Source organism: Cricetulus griseus, chromosome 5 (genome assembly GCF_003668045.3).
Source record: "Cricetulus griseus strain 17A/GY chromosome 5, alternate assembly CriGri-PICRH-1.0, whole genome shotgun sequence".
Lineage (NCBI taxonomy): Eukaryota > Metazoa > Chordata > Mammalia > Rodentia > Cricetidae > Cricetulus > Cricetulus griseus.
In genome coordinates this window covers 47,466,840-47,486,851 of record NC_048598.1, presented here as the reverse complement: position 1 = coordinate 47,486,851, position 20,012 = coordinate 47,466,840, and positions in this window count along the sequence as shown.

The window sequence follows — 20,012 nt, the reverse complement described above, 5'->3', positions numbered from 1 at the left end:
AGGGGAAATAAAGAAAATTGAATACTAAGAGTTTCAAGGATTTCCAGAAGATGATCTGTCATGGTGTGAGAGCAAATACATGCATTTTTCTTTTCCTGGAAAAAAAATGAGAGATACCTCTAGTCTGCTGCTGCAGCTTCTACTAATATAACAAACCATATCTACTGCCCTCCAATATGTTTTCTCTCAAATTTTAGGGTCCACATATAAGTATACAATTAGGGTAATTTGTGAAAACTTTGATTGGGAGTTTCTCTTGGAGACTTCCAACTAAGTTCCTTATTCAAATGTAAACAGAAAATCCCTACCTTCCTGTTTCCTATGAATAATCCCATTGGTGAACATTTGTGATGTTTTCATGTAGAACATTTTTACGAATTTAAAACAATTCACAGAATACTATCCTAATCATTGAGTTTATTTCATTTATGGCAGAGTGTTTGACCCAAATGTTCTTTAGCTACCACAACTGCAAGTCACCTGCCAAGATCTTTTAATCACTCCTTAAAGATAAACCATCAAATATTATTAAAGTTATCAAAAAATGCTTGACAGATCACAACGAATCCAAGGCTCTCTATGTGTATGATTACTCTTTGTTAAGCTGGAGTGGCATCTCAAACCATGGAAAGAAACTGAATTTTTTCTGATCCACCTGTTGGTTATTTATGCACATGAAATCTCCTGGCTTTGGAATGGCATACATGTATATTTTAACACGAAGAACTATACATAGTAGTAATTGATGATGATGATGATGATGATGATATGATGATGATGATGATGATGATGATGATGATGATGATGATGATGGAGAAATGACTATGTGAGGTCAAGGGAGATAAATGAAGTGCTAGGCTCTAGAAGAAAAAGGATTGGTATAAGCAATAGAAATGTTTATCCTTGTAAATAAATGGACCTGACTCAGTGATACAGTCATCTTAGAGAATAGGGCATATTATATAGAACAGCACCCACTACGTCCCCAGGGTCAACATTCAGCAGGGTTAGAAAAGGGAGCTGTGTGCCTCAACATTGCAAGACAACGACACAAATCTCCTACTGTTACCTCACAGTTGATACTGAATAGAAGATTCACATATTTTGAATGGGTGATCTTCAAATGATCAGAATACATTAATAAAAATATTCAGGTAGCAAATAAAATGTCATGTCTATATGAAATGCTGATAGGTTATTAAACTCAACTTTTTGTAATTTAAATAAACAATATCTAAAAGCTCTTCTATCTAGCTAAAATGATTAGTCCATGTTCCTCTCTTCATAGAATGATTTTTTTAATCCCACATGAAAAGCCTGCAGTCCTCTTGCCGAAGTCTTTGGTATGCTATTGTTCTGTCATTGCTGGCTTTGCTTTAGGCAACTTAACATCTAGTTATTTAAGGTAAAATACTAATTCATTCACACACAGTGTTTATGAAGCTAGCTAAAATCTTTCAAAATGTTACATACAGGTTATTAAAATGCAAATACATTCTGTAGCCATAAATGTGGTATATATGCAAGTGAAAAAAACTCACCAATGAAGCTCAGTTTTGATAGTATTGAAGAAACAGCTGTTACTTCATTTTCTGAGTCCCTGGCAGTCTCCACACAGACTAAGAAGTTCAAATAAACACTGGGCATTTTTCACTGAAGTATTCAGCAGACCAGATGCTGGCAAAGAGATAGGTGCCCTTAAAAGGGAAAAATGTGCATTGTAAATATATGTAGAGATAAGTGGCTCAGCAGGCCCAGCAATGGGACAGATTTTAAGGAGTAATAACTCCAATTGTTCTGCCAAAACCAATGAGAGTGAAAAACACCCAGTAAATAAAACATTTTCTTCTGAACTGTTGTTGGTCCTTAAATATGCCCTTTATATGATATGCACCCTTCACTGTCTAGCAGAAATCATGCCATAGTCTGAAAGGAGAAAATATATGTATCTATACCTTGGCATCTCAAATATAGTTGTTTTTGAGATTTTAGATAAATTAGACATGTTAATATATTGCAAATAAACATTTCACAACTTTATCTCTACTGATTAGCTTTGATAGTTCTGGAAGGAAGCAAAAAGTCATGATCTTACCTGATTGTAAACACTCTGACATACTACACAGCACAGCACAGCACAACACAACACAATACTGCCAACTTGGAAAAACATGACCACTGTAGAAATAGTGGTACAACACCAAAGTAATAACTAACCACTTTGACTGGATTTAAGGTCCACTCCTTAAACTTATACCTGGCACCATTGTTGGGTCAATAACCCTTAGCTCTACAGATAAAATACTTCTAGTATTCTGCTAAATAGACATAGTACTAAAATGACTTCTAGTGACATATTGTCATATTCAATATATAATTCATGTTTCAATATTAATCAAAGAAGTTTCTATCTGCAATAAATGAATAACACAGAAAACCACAATTGGTCAAGGAGCAGAGAATGAGAAGTGGCAGAATTCTCAGTCCTAAATGGAACATATATATTATATTCCCTCTTCTCAAGCCTCAGGGATCTTTGAGGAAGATGGAGGAAAGAGACTGTAAGAGGTAATGAACAGACACAACAGTGTAGCTGCCCTTTGGAACTCACAGTGCATATGACAGACACACAAGCCCTGGCCACAGTCAAACCAGACAAATTCTAAACCTAGGGTCCCAAGAGCCAGTTAAGGAGTCAGAGACAGCCCCTACTCTCACTGTTAGGAGTCCTAGAAGAACAGCAAGCTACACAACTGTCACATATATGCAGAGTTTCTAGGTCAGTCCCATGTAAGCTTCCTGGTTGTCGGTTCAGTCTCTGTGAGCTCCTGTGAGCCTGTGCTCAGATTCTGTGGGTTTTCTTGTGGTGTCCTTGATGCCTCTGGTTCCTACAATCCTCCCTTCCTCTCTTCAGCTCAGCCTAATATCTAACCTTGTCCCTCTGCATCTGCTTCCACCAGTTGGTGGATGAAGCCTCTCTGATAACTATTGGGCTAGGCACCAATCTGTGAGTATAGCAGAATATCTTTTCTTACACTTGTGTTTTGTTCTATCCTAGGTCTCTGGGCCATCCAGCTCCTGGATCGTGACACTCCAATTTGTGTCAGGGAGAGACTCACTCTCATGGTATGGGTCTCAGGCTGGATCAGTTACTGGTTGGCCACTCCCACAATCTCTATGCCACCCTTATACCAGCATATCCCATAAGCAGGACAGACTATAGGTCAAAGATTATGTAGTTGGGTTGGTATCCCAAGCCCTCTACTGGAAGTCTTGTGTAGTCATAGGAGATGACCAGTTTAGGCTACATATCTGCAATTGTTAGGAGTCTTAGATGGGGTCATCCTTGCAGATTCCTGGGAGTTTCCCTGGTACCAGGTTTCTACCGGACCCAAAGTGCTAACATTTTATAATTGGCTCTTTCAGTACTCTCTCCCTAACCCCCCCTTTTGATCCCTCATGTTACCATCCCCACTCTCCCCAACCCACACAGGAAATCTCTATTTCCCACTTCCCAGGGAGATCCACGTGTCCCCCTTGGGTGCTCATTGTTACCTAGCCTTATAAGTGAATACACACCAAGTTTGTCTTTCTGGTTCTGGGTTACCTCACTCAAGATGATTTTTTCCTAGTTCCATACATTTACCTTAAAATTTCAAGATGTCATTGTTTTTTGTTTTTTTTTTTTTCCTGCTGAGTAATAGTTCATTGTGCAAATGTACCATATTTTCCTTATCCATTCTTTTGTTGAGGGACAACCAGGTGGTTTCCATATTCTGGCTATTAAAAGTAAAGCTTCTCTGAACATAGTTGAACAAGTGTCCTTGTGGTACTTACATGTGTTTTTAATTAAATCAATTATACTTAATTATTCAGGAAAAATCTATTAGAACTTTTTTTTTTTTTGGTTTGGTTGGGTCTTTTGTTTTTTGTGTTTTAGTTTTAGTTTTTGTAGCCCTACTAAGTCATTAAGTCATTTACATTGTACAATGGCCTTCTTCACAGAACTAAAACTAGAAAAAAAAGTCATACTATAAATCATTTGAAAGTACAAAAAAAAAAAAAAAATAACCACCTAAAGAATCAAATCAATCCAAGCAAAAGCAGGAGTAATACCAAATATCAACTTGCAGCACAGAACCATAATAGAAAAAGTGCATTACTGGCACCAATAAGACACATAATTCAATGGAATAAGATGGAATCCTAGATGCAAACCCATGCGAAAAGTCATCTGAGTCCAGACAAAGGCAAGTTATCAACACCACCTGCCAGGTAAAATGTGCCTACTGCTGTAATCCTGACACCACCTCTATGGGGTAGCTACTTTCTGATGGATTTGAAAACTGCTCAGCAGGAGAGAATTTCGTGCTTGCTTCTATAATCTTAGTTTAAAGCCCATGGCTAAAGGTCAAGGGCCCTAAGGTAGAACCTCCTATTGTTATTATACTAAACACTCATACTGTCAAATTGCTTCTGAATATCTATGTTCATATCCATCGACTTGAGCAGCTCTCAGCCTCAGTCAGAGAAGTTTCTTTTGCAGTGTACAAGTCAATGGAAAAGTAAGGAGATGGAGGAAGTGCTGAAAACAATGTATATAGTCACAACAATCCTAAGGGCAAAAAAATAAACAATAAAAATTGAAAAATAGCCAAAGTCATTAGCTACCAGGGAAATAAAAAGTGAAAACCTGGGGTAGAGAAGAGAGAAGCCACTTAAGCCCATCCATATGGCTACCATAAAGCAAAGAACAAACACTGGTGATAACATGGGCTGAAAGAACTCTTGTGGACTGTGAGAATGGTAATTAGAGCAGCCACTATGTACTTCTTTAGAAAAACTAAAAGTAGACATATTATATGACCCAGCTACACCACTCCTGGAATAGAGGCAAAGTAATCAAGAATCATGCAAAGTAGTGATACATCAACTCCCATATTGACTGCTATACTCATCCCCAAAACCAAGTTATAGAATAAGCCCATATGCCCACCAATGGATGGATAAAAACAGATGGAATTAGATTGTCATATTAGAAGAAATAAAGCTCAGAAAAATCAATGTCTCTATTTTTCTCTCATATGTGCAATATAATATTTTTGAAAAGGCATGGAAGTAGAGGTACAACTATTTGAAAAGTTGAAGGGACCCATTAGAAGGATAGATGAGAATATAAAGAAGAAATGAATATGTTGAAATTTTGAGAAAAAATATATATGAAAAGTTCTAAATGAAATCTACTTTTTCCAGTCAAACAAATGAAAAAGTAGAATTTAGAAGGTCTAAAGACAAAACCAAACTGTTTGATGACTTGAATAGTGAACTCAGTAAACATGCTCTAACAATTCTCATTTACATTCAAAGCTCATAAACAGTAATCACATAGGAAGTTAAAGAGCTCTACAAAGTGGAGTAGAACTAGATTGATAACAGGTAGTTTATTAAGAAAATACTCACACAAGGGAGCCAGTGACCAGGTTTGCACTGGAGCAGGAGTGACTCACAAGATGCCTCCTAGTCTGTTCAACCAGGGGGAAGAGAGAAAAAGGGGGCCCTTGAGTGTGTGCCTCCCTACTACTTAAAGCCTTGTCACTCTGACCACATCCACAGCACCTGTGACCGGCCCCAAGCAGGCATGGTTACCAGTACCTATGGCAAGACCCAAGCAGGTGTGATCAGCAATAACTCTAAACAGGATTTCTCCCTATAGGAAGTCACTCCCAAAATACTCTAGCATCAATTTTACAAAACAATGCAGGTAGAAACCATTTGAAACAAACACTTATTGTGGAAAGTATTTCATGAGCCAAATGAGTAAAACATCTCATGGTTCCTGATAACTTTCTGACCAATCTTTTCAGTGTCTCATATACATCTGTGTACTCACAGCTAGACCCTTTGTTAATACAGTTTCATGCACAGAAAAAATTGAGCCCCTACATTAGAAAAAAGGGTACATAGAGGAATGGTTCAATTTTGAGCTTATTCAGGCTAAATTAAGCATTTTTGAATTATCAAGATAATGAAAGTCAGAGAATTGCAGCAATAGTTGTCTAAAGTTTTTATCTTGTACATAGATAAAATAAGCTTTCATTTTACTTACATCAAATCCAATCTTTCAGGATCAGGGTTAATATTAACTTAAAATTCTATCTCATAAAAACACGAGGGACTTTGCTGGGAATATTTTCTACTATCTCAATTAGACAGCCATGGACATAAAATCATGAGCACACAAATCTATTTACACAGATTGCATCTGTGATGAAAATAACCTCGTTTCCACAAAGAGAGATATACAAATGCACACTCACATTTAAAGAGCCATACTTCCATTCTGCAAACTTTTAAAATAAGTTTTCAAAACTTTAGACCAAATATACCATTTATTATTCTGGTTATGTATATAAGTCTAGTGATTAGTCTTCCCTAAATTAATCTGGGGGTGCTTTAAGATCTCAGGAATTATTGTAAAACTTTATATAATATCATTATCACTCTAAATTTAAGAATACATTGATATCCTTGAAAAGCAGGTGCAATATTTTTACAATGAATTCTGTGATTGTACATTCCTATACATTTTGATTCAACATGGCTCTAATTCTAGGGACTTACACAGAGGGATGACATGTTTAAGTCACTGGGGTTGACACTCTCAATGCCTACTAATAAGCTACAACAAGCTGTGATTACAATAGCGACTATCGTTCTAAGGGCATTCTAAGTTTAGCATTTTGTATATTAATAAATGAAAAGCACTTGTTATAAGATTAGCAAAAGTTGTCTTCCTTCCTGATCCGCCAGCCTGATCCCTACCAAGCCTGACCCCTACCAAGGTGAGTGTACCCTCTGCTCTTGCCCAGCTCCTGTCCAAAGCCCCATTCACCCTGATCTCTCTGGGCCTGGGCATGCTTGGAGTGGACCAAGGCAGGGAGGAGCTCCCTGAGTCTGGAAACACCTCACTCTTCCTTCCTGATCCACTGGCCTGACCCCTTTCAAGGTGAGTGTATCCTCTGCCCTTGCCCAACTCCTGTCCAAAGCCCCATTCACCCCGGATTTCTTTTGGGCCTGGACCTGCTTGGAGTGGGCCCCCCAGCCAGGGAGGAGCTCCCTGAATCTGTAAACACCTCACTTTTCCTTCTGGATCTGCCAGCCGGATGCCTACCAGGCCTGACCCCTACCAAGGCCTAACCACTACTGAGTGACTGAGACTACCAGGAGAGGCAAGACCATCTAGAGCTGTGGACATTAAACTCCTGGCCCCCACACACCATCCTGTCACAAGAGGAGATAGAGAGATCCCACCTGATCCCACTGGAAGAAGAGGTGGGAATAAGACAGCATAAGAACACACTCAACATCAGAAAGACCAACATGACACCACCAGAATCTAGTTACTCCACGCCAGTGAGATCTGAAAAGCCTAACACAGAGGATGAAGAAGAGATGGACCTCAAAAATTTTCTTGGGAAGATGATAGAGTCTTTAAAGAGGAAACAAGAAAATCCCTTAAGGAAATAGAAGAAAAAACAAGCAAAAAATTACATGAAATGGAGGAAAAGACAACCAAAAAATTCAAGAAATAAACAAATCTCTTAAAGAATCTAAAGAAAGCCAAGAAAAAACAACCAAACAAGTGAAGGAAGCACTCGAAACAGTTCAAAGCATGAAAGCTGAAATAGACACAATCAAGAAAACAAAGAATGAGACAATTCTGGAAATAGAAAGGCTGGATAAGTGATCAGGAACTAAAGGTATGAGTATAACCAATAGAATTCAAGAGAAAGAAGGGAGAATTTCAGTTGTTGAAGGCTCACTAGAGGATATACAGCCATTAACCAAAGAAAATCTCAAGTCCAACAAAACCCTAACACAAAATATCCAGGAAATATGGGACAACATGAAAAGGCCAAACTTAAGAATAATAAGTAGAGAAGGTGGTGAAGAAACACTGCTCAGAGGTACAGAAAACATTTTTAACAAAATCATAGAAGAAAACTTCCACAACCTGCAGAAGGATATGATGATGAAAGTATAAAAAGCTTACAGAACACCAAACATACAAGACCACAAAAAGAAGTCCCCTTGACATATGATCAAAACAGAAAACCTACAGAATAAAGAGAAAATATTAAGAGCAGCAAAGGAAAAAGGCCAAGAAACATATAAAGGCATACCTATCAGAATCACACCCGACTTCTCAGTGGAAACTCTGAAAGCCAGAAGGTACTGGATAGATATCCTACAAACACTAAGGGAGCATGGATATCAACCCAGACTACTATACCCAGCAAAACTTTCAATCATTATAGATGGAGAAAACAAGGTATTCCATGACAAAAACAGATTTAAAAAATACATATACACAAATCCAGCACTACAGAAAGTCCTAGATGGAAAACTCCAACCCAACAAAGAAAACTACTCACAAAAACATAGCTAATAGATAATCCAAATTTCCAAACAAGAAAAGAAACAGGAGGGCAACATCCACACATAATGACACCACCAACAATAAATCCAAAACAAACAAGAACCAACAATCAATGGGCATTAATATCCCTCAATGTCAATGGTCTTAACCTGCCCATAAAAAGATAAAGGGTAACAGAATGGATATGAGGACAACTTCCATCCTTCTGCTGTATACAAGAAACACACCTCAACTTCAAAGACAGGCATTACCTCAGAGCAAAGGGTTGGGGAAAGATTTTCCAATCAAATGACCCAAGAAACAAGCTGGTGTGGCAATACTAATATCTAACAAATTAGACTTCAAACTAAAATCAATCAAAAGGAATGAAGAAGGGCATTTCATACTCATCACAGGAAAAGTCCATCAAGATAAAGTCTCAATCCTGAAAATCTATGCCCCAATTACAAAGGCAGCAACATTTGTAAAAAAAAAAAAAAATTGCTAAAGATCAAACCATGCATAAAACCACACAGACTTATAGGAGGAGACTTCAAACCCCCTGTTTACCACTTCACAGGACCATCAGAAAGAAACTTAACAAAGAAACAAAGGAACTAACAGAAGTTATGACCCAACAGAGTTTAACAGATATCTATAGAACATTCCATCCAAACACAAAAGAATATACATTCTTCTCAGCACCACATGAAACCTTCTCTAAAATTGACCACATAGTTGGCAACAAAGCAAACTTCCACAGATACAAAAGAATTGAAATAACCCCCTGTATCTTATCAGATCATCATGCTTTAATTTAGAATTCAATAGCAATACAAATTGCAGAAAACCTACATATTTGTGGAAAATGAATAACACCCAATTGCACCGTTCCTGTGTAGAGGAAGAAATAAAAAAAAAATTAAAGACTTCTGAGAATTTAATGAGAATGTAGACACAACATACCCAAACTTATTGGACACTCTGAAAGCAGTGCTAAGAGGAAAGTTGATAGTACTAAGTGCCCACGTGAAGAAAGTGGAGAAAAGTCACACTAGAGAAATGACAGAACAACTGAAAGCTTTAGATCAAAAAGAAGCAAACTCACCATGGAGGAGTAGATGCCAGGAAATAATCAAACTGATGGTTGAAATCAATAAAGTAGATACTAGGAAAACATTTCAAAGAATCAATGAAACAAAGAGTTGGTTCTTTGAGAAGATCAACAAGATAGACAAACCTCTATCCAAACTAACCAAAAGTCAGACAGAGAACATGTTAGTTAACAAAATCAGAAATGAAAAGGGGATATAACAATGGATATTGAGGAAACCCAGAGAATCATCAGGTCATACTTTGAAAACATACTCCACAACATTTAAAAGTCTAAAGGAAATGGACAGTTTTCTGGATAGATATCACTTACCAAAATTAAACAAAGAACAGATAAGCAGTTTAAATCTACCTATAACCCCCAATGAAATAGAATCAGTCATCAAAAGCTTCCCAACCAAAAAAAAAAAAAAAAAAAAAAAAAAAAAAAAAAAAGCCCAGGGCCAGATGGCTTCACTGCAGAATTCTACCAGAAATTCAAACAAGAGCTAACACCAATACTCATCAATCGGTTCTGCACAATAGAAGCAGAAGAGAGATTGTCAAACTCTTTTTAGGAGGCAAAAATCACTTTGATACCCAATCCACACAAAGATACAATGAAAAAAGAGAACTATAGACCAATATCCCTCATGAACATCAATGGAAAAACGCTCAATAAAATATTGGCGAATTGAATCCAAGAACACATTAGAAAAATCATCCATTATGATCAAGTAGGCTTCATCCCAGGGATGCAAGGATGGTTCAACATACAAAAATCCATCATTGTAATCCACCATATAAACAAACTGAAAAAGAAAAACCATATGATCATCTCACTAGATGCTGAAAAAGCCTTTGATAAAATCCAACACCCTTCATCATAAAGACCTTGGAGAAAACAGGAATAACAGGAACATATCTAAACATAAAAGCAATATACATCAAACCAACAGTCAACATCAAACTAAATGGAAAGCAACTCAAAGCGATCCCTCTAAAATCAGGAACAACACAAGGCTGTCCTCTTTCTCCATATCTCTTCAATATTGTAATTGAAGTTCTAACTAAAGCAATAAGACAAGAAAGGGGGATCAAAGGGATACAAATTGGAAAGGAAAAAGTCAAATTTTCATTATTTGCAGATGATATAGTCTACATTAGTGACCCAAAAATTTCTACCAGGAAACTCCTACAGCTGATAAACAGCTTCAGCAAAGTAGCAGGATACAAAATTAACTCAAAAAAAAATCAGTAGCTCTACTATATACAGATGATAAATCCAATGAGAAAGAAATCAGAGAAACATCACCCTTTATAATATCCACAAGCAACATAAAATATCTTGGGGTAACACTAACCAAAAAAAGTGAAAGACCTTTACAGTAAGAATTTTGAGTCTTTAAATAAAGAAATTAAAGAAGATACAAGAAAATGGAAAGATCTCCCATGCTCTTGGATAGGTAGAATCAACATAGTAAAAATGGCAATGTTGCCAAAAGCAATCTACAGATTCAACGCAATCCCATCAAAATCAACACAGTTCTTTTATCTTCCATTCATTTATTTAGCTCATAAATAAAGTCATGCACAATTATGATACACAATACAGTATGTTCACAATGGCATGGCTAAATTAAGCCAATTAACATGTTATATCACACATATTCATCATTTTTGTTTTGAGAACACTTAAAGTATACTATCTCACAACTTTTAAAATATAGCATATTGTTATCAACTATATTTATCATGCCAACACAGTTCTTCACAGACATTGAAAGAACAATACTCAACTTTATATGGAAAAATTAAAAACCCAGGATACCCAAAACAACTCTGTACAATAAAGGGTCTTCTGGAGACATTACCGTCCCTGACTTCAACCTCTATGATAGAGCCATAGTTCTGAAAACAGCTTGGTATTGGCACAAAAATAGACAGACAGACCAATAGAACTGAATTGAAAACCCTGGTATTAACCCACACACCAAAGAACACCTTATTTTTGACAAAGGTGCTAAAACTATACAATGGAAAAAAGATAGCATCTTCAACAAATGGTTCTGGCACAACTGGATTCAGACATGCAGAAGATTATAGGTCGATCCATATCTGTCACCATGCACAAAACTTAAGTGCAAAAGCATCAAAGATCTCAACATAAATCCAGCCACACTGAATCTTCTAGAAGAGAAAGTGGGAGATACCCTTGAACAAATTGGCACAGGAGACTGCTTCCTGAACATTACATCTGTAGCACAGACATTGAGGTCTGCAATTAATAAATGAGACCTCCTGAAATTGAGAAGCTTCTGTAAGGCAAAGGATATAGTCAGTAAGACAAAATGACAGCCCACAGAATGGGAAAAGATGTTCACCAACCCCACATCTGACAGAGGGATGATTTCCAAAATATACAATGAACTCAAGAAGCTAGCCACCAAAACACCCAACAATGAAATTAAAAAGTTGGGTGCAGAACTAAATAGAGAATTCTCAACAGAAGAATCTGAAATGGCTGAAAGACACTTAAGAAAGTGCTCAAAATCTTTGACCATCAGAGAAATGCAACTCAAAACAACTCTGCGATATCATCTTACACTGGCCAGAATGGATAAAAACAAAAGCACCAATGACAATCTATGCTGGAGAGGATATGGAGGAAAAGGAACACTCCTCCATTGCTGGTGGGAGTGCAAACTTGTAGGACCACTTTGGAAATCAGTATGGTGGTGTTAGCATAAATCTTTCTGCCTAAAGCCGTCTGAGCTCCACCAATATGCGTGAGCTTTATTCCAGCTGCCCGCCCAAGTTAGGCCCAAATGTATACACAGAAACTTGTATTAGGTACAATGCTGCTTGGCCAATGACTAGGATTCTCATCTGTTAGCTCAGTCTTAATTATCATAAACCTATATATTTTATAAGACATATCTTATCAGACGCCTTGTTGGCATCCTCCTTGACGGTGAATCACACTGTGCTGCTGGAGCAGGAACGGAGGGGAAAAAAGGACCCTTCCTGTTTCTCCTTCACTTAAATGAGTCTCCCTGCTATGTCACTTCCTGCCTGGATCACCACTTCTCTACTACATTTCCCAGAATCCTCTTTGATCCTAGTCCTGTCTAACTTGCTGTCTCTTTGGCCAAACAGTATTTTATTTAACAATCAATAAGATAAACATATACAGTACATTCCCCATCATGGTGGTTGCTCAGAAAAATTGGAATCAGTCTACCTCAAGATCCTGCAATTCCTCTCTTGAGCATATACCCAAATAATGCACTTTCATACAACAAAGACCATGTGCATAGCATGTTCAACCATGTGCATAGCAGCATTGTCTGTAATAGCCAGAACCTGGAAGCAACCTAGATGCCCCTCATCTTAAGAATGTATAGAGATAATGTGGTATATTTATACAATGGAGTACTACTCAGCAGAAAAAGCAATGGAATCTTGAAATTTGCAGGCAAACGATGGAACTAGAAGAAACCATCCTGAATGAGGTAACCCAGTCACAAAAAGACAAATAGGAGCCCTCATCCAGTGGATGATGGAAACAGAGGCAGACACCCACAGATATACACTGAACTGAACTCTGGAACCTAGATGCAGAGAGGGAGGAATGAAGATTAAAGGGGTCAGTACCAGGCTAGTGAAACCCACAGAAACAGCTGGCCTGTCCAAAGGGGAGCACATGCATGCCAGACTGCTATCTGGGAAGCCAGCACAGGACTGATCCAGATCCCTGAACATGGATGTCAATTAGGTGGCCTCTGCACTCTAGGGGCCCCTGGTAGTGGATTAGTATTTTTCCCTGTTGTAAGAAGGGAAATTAAGAGCCCATCGCATGTGAAGGGATGCACTCTTGGCCTGTACACATGGGGAGGGCCTAGGCTCAGTCCAGGATCATGTGGTGGACTTTGGGGAGCCACTGTCAAGGGCCCTACCCTTCCTGGGGAGTGAAGGTTGGATGGGGTGTGGGGCAGATGGGGAGTTGGGGGAGGGGTGGCAGAGGGAGAAGGGATTGACATGTGAAGAAAGCTTGTTCCTAATTTGGACTAATAAAAAAATTAAAAAAAAAGATTAGCAAAAGTAAAAATTTGCCAATACAAGTAGTCTTTCTCCAATATTGAAACCTTTTTTGAGTTCTTGTATGACAACACAAATGGAAAATTCCATACCACTCATTTGTAGACCAAACACAGACACATACACACATAAAAATAGAAAAATAGGGTATAAAAATGTAGTTTAAATTTGCTTTCATCCTTATTGCACATTTCTTTGCTCCCGTCTTATGTTTTGGTTAATCCCTTTTGTTCCCCAAGGAAGGTTCTTGTCTACTTTAGGGTTATTATACATATATGTGGTTTTATATATTTATAAATTCTTGGGCCCACAAATCAGAGAAAGTATGTGGTATTGATTTTGTCAAGGCTTCCTTAATTTGTTTCATTGAGTAAATTTAATTGCTTCTACTTTTATGCCAATAATGTAGTTTTATTTCTTTTACTGAATATTTTCATATATATTTTTTCTTTATCCATCTCTCTGCTGATAGACACCTATGTTTGGTTCTATAATTTAGCTATGGTGAATAATGCTATGACAAACATTTATATGCAAGTATCTCTTTGGTATCTAGACTTATGGGTAAATAGCCAGGACAAGTATAGCTAGGTAATATGGTAAATCGATTTGGGGATTTGTGGGGAACTTCCAGACTCATTTGTGTAGTAGTGTCTGTAATAAATTACATTTCCATTAACAGCTTATGAAGTTTCTCATTCTCATCAGCAGTTATTTTCTTAATGACAACCAATCAGACTGAAAAATAGAATCTCAAAACAGTGTTAACTTGCATTTCTCTCATAGCTAATGGGGTTACTGGTTTTTTTTGATATGATATGATACCAGTTTACTGACTGACCATTTATACTTTTTTGTTTCTTTTGCCAGGCAGAAGTGTTTTAATTTTACAAGGCCCTATTTGTTGACTCTTGTCATTATTTCACAGTGACTGAAGACCTAGTAAGAAAGTCCTTGCCAATATCTGCATCTTAAAATATTTTTGCTACTCCCTCCTATAAATTCGTTTTAATAAAACACCATTGAATTTTTGTGTAGAGTGTATGTAGAGATCCAGTGTTTCCAGAACCATTTGGAACATTAATTTCTTAACTGTGTAGTTTAGCATTTGTCATAAAGAATAGTTGCATAGGTTTATTACCAAACTTCTTCTAGTGTGTTGACCTTTGGATTTTTGTGACAGTATCAGGTCGATTTTGTTAATAAGGCTCTGTATTGTAAGTGGAAATCAGATACCGTGATACAGACAGCATTGTCCATTTTGCTTAGGACTGCTTTGGCTACATTGGACCTTTTGTGATTCTATATTATTTTTACCATATTTTTATATTTTAGTGAAAATGGAATTGGGATTTTAATTGATATTGTATTGAATCTGAAGATGTTGCGTGGCCATCTCACAATGTTAATTCATCTAATCAATGGATGTGGGGTTTCTCTTCCCTAGTATACCTAGTATACTCTTTTGAGGTAACCATAAATTGGATTATCTTTCTTATGTCTCCCTCAAAATGTTGTTTATTATTTGTATATAGTAAGACCAATCATTTGTATATACTAATGTTGTATGCTGTGATACTAACTACAGTGCTCACTAATTGAAGAGCTTTCTGATAATGTTTCTAGAGTCTATGAATAGCATCAAATCATTGGCAAGTTATTTTGTCTCTAGTTCTTTGTTTTCTATTTATATCCCCTTTCTTGTCCTATGATGGAACTAGAAGAAACCATCCTGAGTGTGATAATCCAGTCACAAAAAGACAAACATGGTATTACTCACTCATATATGAATTGTAGACATAAGCAAAGGATTACCAGCCTACAATCCTCTTCACCAAAGAAACTAGGAAACAAGAAGGACTCTCAGGGGAAAATGCATGGACCCCTGAGAATGGGAAGGGGCAGGATATCCTGAGCTAATTGAGAGCATGAGGGTAGGGGAGATGGAGCTGCAAGGATGAGAGGAGGAGAAGAGGAGGGGAGAGGAGAAAATGGAGTAGCAGAAATGTTGAGTTGGGGCAATAGAGGAGAGCAGGATGAGAGATACCATATCAGAGGGAGACAATATAGGTTGGAGGAGAGATCTAGCATGAGGGAGATTTCAAGAGATCTACAAGGATAACACAAACTGACAATCCAGGCAATGGTGGAGAGGATAGCTTAAATGCCCTTCCCCTATGATGAGACTGAGGACTCCTTTTTATGCCATCCTAGAGCCCTCATTCAGTGGCTGATGGAAGCAGAGGCAGATACCCATAGATATACACTGAACTGAATTCTGGAACCTAGTTGCAGAGAGGGAGGAATGAAGATTAAAGGGGTCGGTACCAGGCTGGTGAGACCCACAGAAACAGCTGGCCTGAACAAGGGGGAGCACATAGACACCAGACTGCTGTCTGGGAGGCCAGCATAAGACTGGTCCAGACCCCTGAACATGGATGTCAATGAGGAGGCCTCTGCACTCTAGGGGGCCCCTGGTAGTGGATTAGTATTTTTCCCTGGTGTAAGAAGGTACTTTGGGAGTCCATCCCATGTCTTAGCCTGGACATATGGGGGAGGGCCTAGGCCCAGCCCAGGATGATGTGGTGGACTTTGGGGAGTCCCTGTCGAGGGCCCTACCCAGCCTGGGGAGTGGAGGGTGCATGGGGTGGGAACAGGTGGGAGGTTAGTGGGGTGGTTTGAGGAGAGGGGAGAGAGGGGGAGGAGGGATTCACATGTTGTTCCTAATTTGAACTAATATAAAAATTACAAAAAAAAATTCTGAAAGCTAAATATTTTTGCTGTGTGAAGTTCAGACAATTCTTGTAAATAGCACTGGCACTTATAAGGAGAAATTAGTAGAGCTACTATACTACTCTGGAAGAAGCTATAAAATACCTATAAAAGTCATACACATACAACCTTAACAAAGAACTTCATTATAAGCCATATTAAATGCATAAAACATTTATATGTACATGTACCTATACAATAATAATATACATGTAAAGATATTTAGCACAAATTAATCATCCTATCAATAGCCTAGAAAAATCATCAGTTTTAACCTAGTCACAGCTAATAACAAAACACAGTAAGAAGAAATAGTAGATGTCTATCAGAAAAGGGAAAGTAGAGCTCTTTGTGGAAGAGCAGGAGGAATTTGGAACATTTATCAAACAGAACAGGAGAGAAGAGCTGAGGGTCCATCTCAGCACTGGCATCTTTAAGGCTGCTTTCCCTTCCCAAGGAGAGGGAGAAGTAACAGCAGAGAACAGAAGATACTGCTTAAGTCAGATGTTTATACAATTTACACTGTGCTTTCAAGTAACAAACTGTCATTGCATGCTTGCATTGATGGATAGTCTCCACTTCATATATCATGGCAGGGTCTCTCACTTGAACTCAGAGATTTCTGAATTGGTTAGCTTAATTTTATGGATATTTTATATATTTTATAGATATTTTTATGAGCTAACAAACAAAGCTTGTCTGAAGATCAAAGTGAATAGTGAGTCACACTAGTCAGCCACACAGGCCAGGAAGTGGTGGCACTCACCTTTTAACCTCAGCAGCCGTACTAGTTAGTCATAGAGGCCAGGTGGTGGTAGTATATGCCTTTAATACCAGCACTAGAGAGGAATATATGGCTGGAAGAGACAGGAGCCAGCCAGTCTGCCCTCACACTAAGGACAGGATTGCCCCTTTGGTCTGAGTCTTGGGAGAGGTAAGAACTCTCTAGTGGTTGGCTGCTTTGCTTTTCTGTTCTTCAACTTTAACCCGAATATCTGCCTCTGGGTGTTTATTAATCATGCTACATAGTTTGCTGTCTTGCTCCAAGGATTTCTAGTCTCTGCCTCACAGTATTGGGATCACAGGCAGTTTTCCAAGTCCATCCAGACTTTACATGTGTGCTAGGAATGCAAATTTTGATCTTTACTGTAGACAAATCACTTTACAAAAATCATGAAACAGGACAGCTCATTGTGACCATACTGTCTTCATTTGAAGGAGAGCAGGAAGGGATATATGGGGTGATCAAGAGGAAGAACAGGAAGGGAGAAATGTAATTCTATTATTAGCACAAAAAAAGAAAAGAAAAAAAAATGCCTAAATGTTAGCTACTTTTAAACATGGTGGTAAATGCCTATAGTCTCAATGCTCTACACTTTTGAAGAAAAAGGAACATGAGAAAAAGGATCAACTATGCAGTGAGAGGAAGGTAAAGTTTGGTTATGTAGTGAGAATCTGTCTCTATAGAAGTGGGCCTGGATGTGGCTCAGTGGTAGAATAGCTTATCCTTGCCTAGCATGAATAAAACCCTAGATTTGATTCAAACAATGCTAAAATGTACATATGCAATATATTATATACAATAATATATACTCTAAGCATACAAGATTTAAATGATTTCTAAGATATAAAGTGATTAATTTAACCTAGAGTTAAGTGTAGTTATTGCTCCCCTAGTTACCATTCTTTGTTAAGGAAACATCCACACAGTGGTACTATACTGGTCAGCACTCGAATGTTGGCTATGTAATCCTAAAGGAAATTTATTAGATCACTGTGGATATGGCTTTGCATGATAGTGTCATAAAGCAAACATACAGTGAACAAACCTAGTCTCTACATATTCTCTTCTCTCATCTTATGAGGGAGGAGAAGGCATGTAGTGCACTGTATATTCCTGTGTTGGTCATTGTCCCTCAACAGTTTTAAACTACTACAGACTCTAGACTTTTAAGCTTCTAAAACTGTAGACTTAAGAAGACTTTACTCTGTGTCTAATCATTTGGACTCTAATGTATTTTGTCACATAGTGTGAATCTAATACACAATACATATTAGATATAACAATTTTGATTACATGAGAATGTAAATAAAATGCATCTGTAAATCTAGAAATCTGTAAAAAATAAAAACAAGGAAACACACGTTTGGATTGGCTTTTGTACTTAATCATAGAGTATTAGCAAGGCTGCAGGTGGAGTGGTGGTTCTAAGTAAAGAAAGACCTTGCTTTTTTTCAATTTTATTTGCATAAATATATATCCACAAATTGAGACAGAGAAAAATTTGCCTTAGTGTCTCTCCCAGACAGGCCAGTCAGAAATTATTTGCCAGAGGTATTCAGTGATAAGAAACAATCTCCTTCACACATAATATTATAGTATCCATGTATATGAATTGATATCAAGTCTACCTCTAATATACAAAGGAAAAGGAACCTTAAACAAAAAGGCAATTTTTTAAATTTAAATTCTTTAATTACTACTCATATTTACATATTCATCCACCCATTTCCTCACCCTCCCATCCTCGGAAGTTCCCCCCAACTCCCCCCAACCCATCCCCAACTCATCCCCAGGGATAGTGAGGCCCTCCACCAGGGACCTTCAAAGTCTGTCCTATCATTTGGGGGAGGGCCTAGGTCCTCCTTGCTGTATCTGAGCTGCAAAAGTATGCCTCCATAGGGAATGGGATCCCAAAGTCCATTTGTGCTCTAGGGTCTAGGAGGCCAAGACAGTCTATGGGGTCTCTAACAAAAAGGCAATTTAAAATACCTACTGGTATTTGGTGACTAAGGGGAAGTATAAGTCATTTCCTTTAGTGGCAGTAGCCACTGGCACATTGCCTGTGCCTCAGAAGATGAATCCACTCCAATTCATATATGGGAAGCACTGCAGGAGTCAATAGGTTAGAAACATATATTAAAATTCAAAACTAAGATGCAGAGGAAATGAAGTTGGAAAGGATATGTTCAGAGTGGTCCTAGGTAAAGCTAGAGGGGTAGAGTAAGGGATGGAGCTAACTATAATTTATTGTATAAATGCAGGTAATTTTCAAAGAATGCATAAAGACAAAAAATAATTTTCAAAAAAGACCCTCTCTTCTTGTTGTTGGTTTTTGAGAGGAGGGGGTTCTTTTGTCTTCTTCCTCTTCTTCTTCTTCTTCTTCTTCTTCTTCTTCTTCTTCTTCTTCTTCTTCTTCTTCTTCAAGTTCTTTTTTTTTTGTATTTTGTTTTTGGTTTGTTTGTGGTTATTGTGGTTGAACTCTTTCCGAAGTGAGTTGGAATTTGGAGCCATTATCAAGCCTGTGTAGAAACACAGCCCCATTTACATCCTGATTGTGCTACTTTTGCTTTCAAGCTCTCAAAAAAAGTGTCACAATTGCTGTGATTATTTACACACAGTAAGAGACAGTGAGTCATGGTTGATAGAACTAGTAAATAATAGTTTTGAATTTGAACTCAGTTCATAGCTTCACAAATGCTTTTGAAGTGTGACTTTTTTTAGCCTCTCAACCTCTGAAAATGTTCCCTTTAAAAGGACAGCTAGGAAATGTGCCATGCTCCTTGGGATATGATGAGCTGTTATTAATTAATGTTTTGTAGAGAACTCTTAGATTTGGTTTGAATG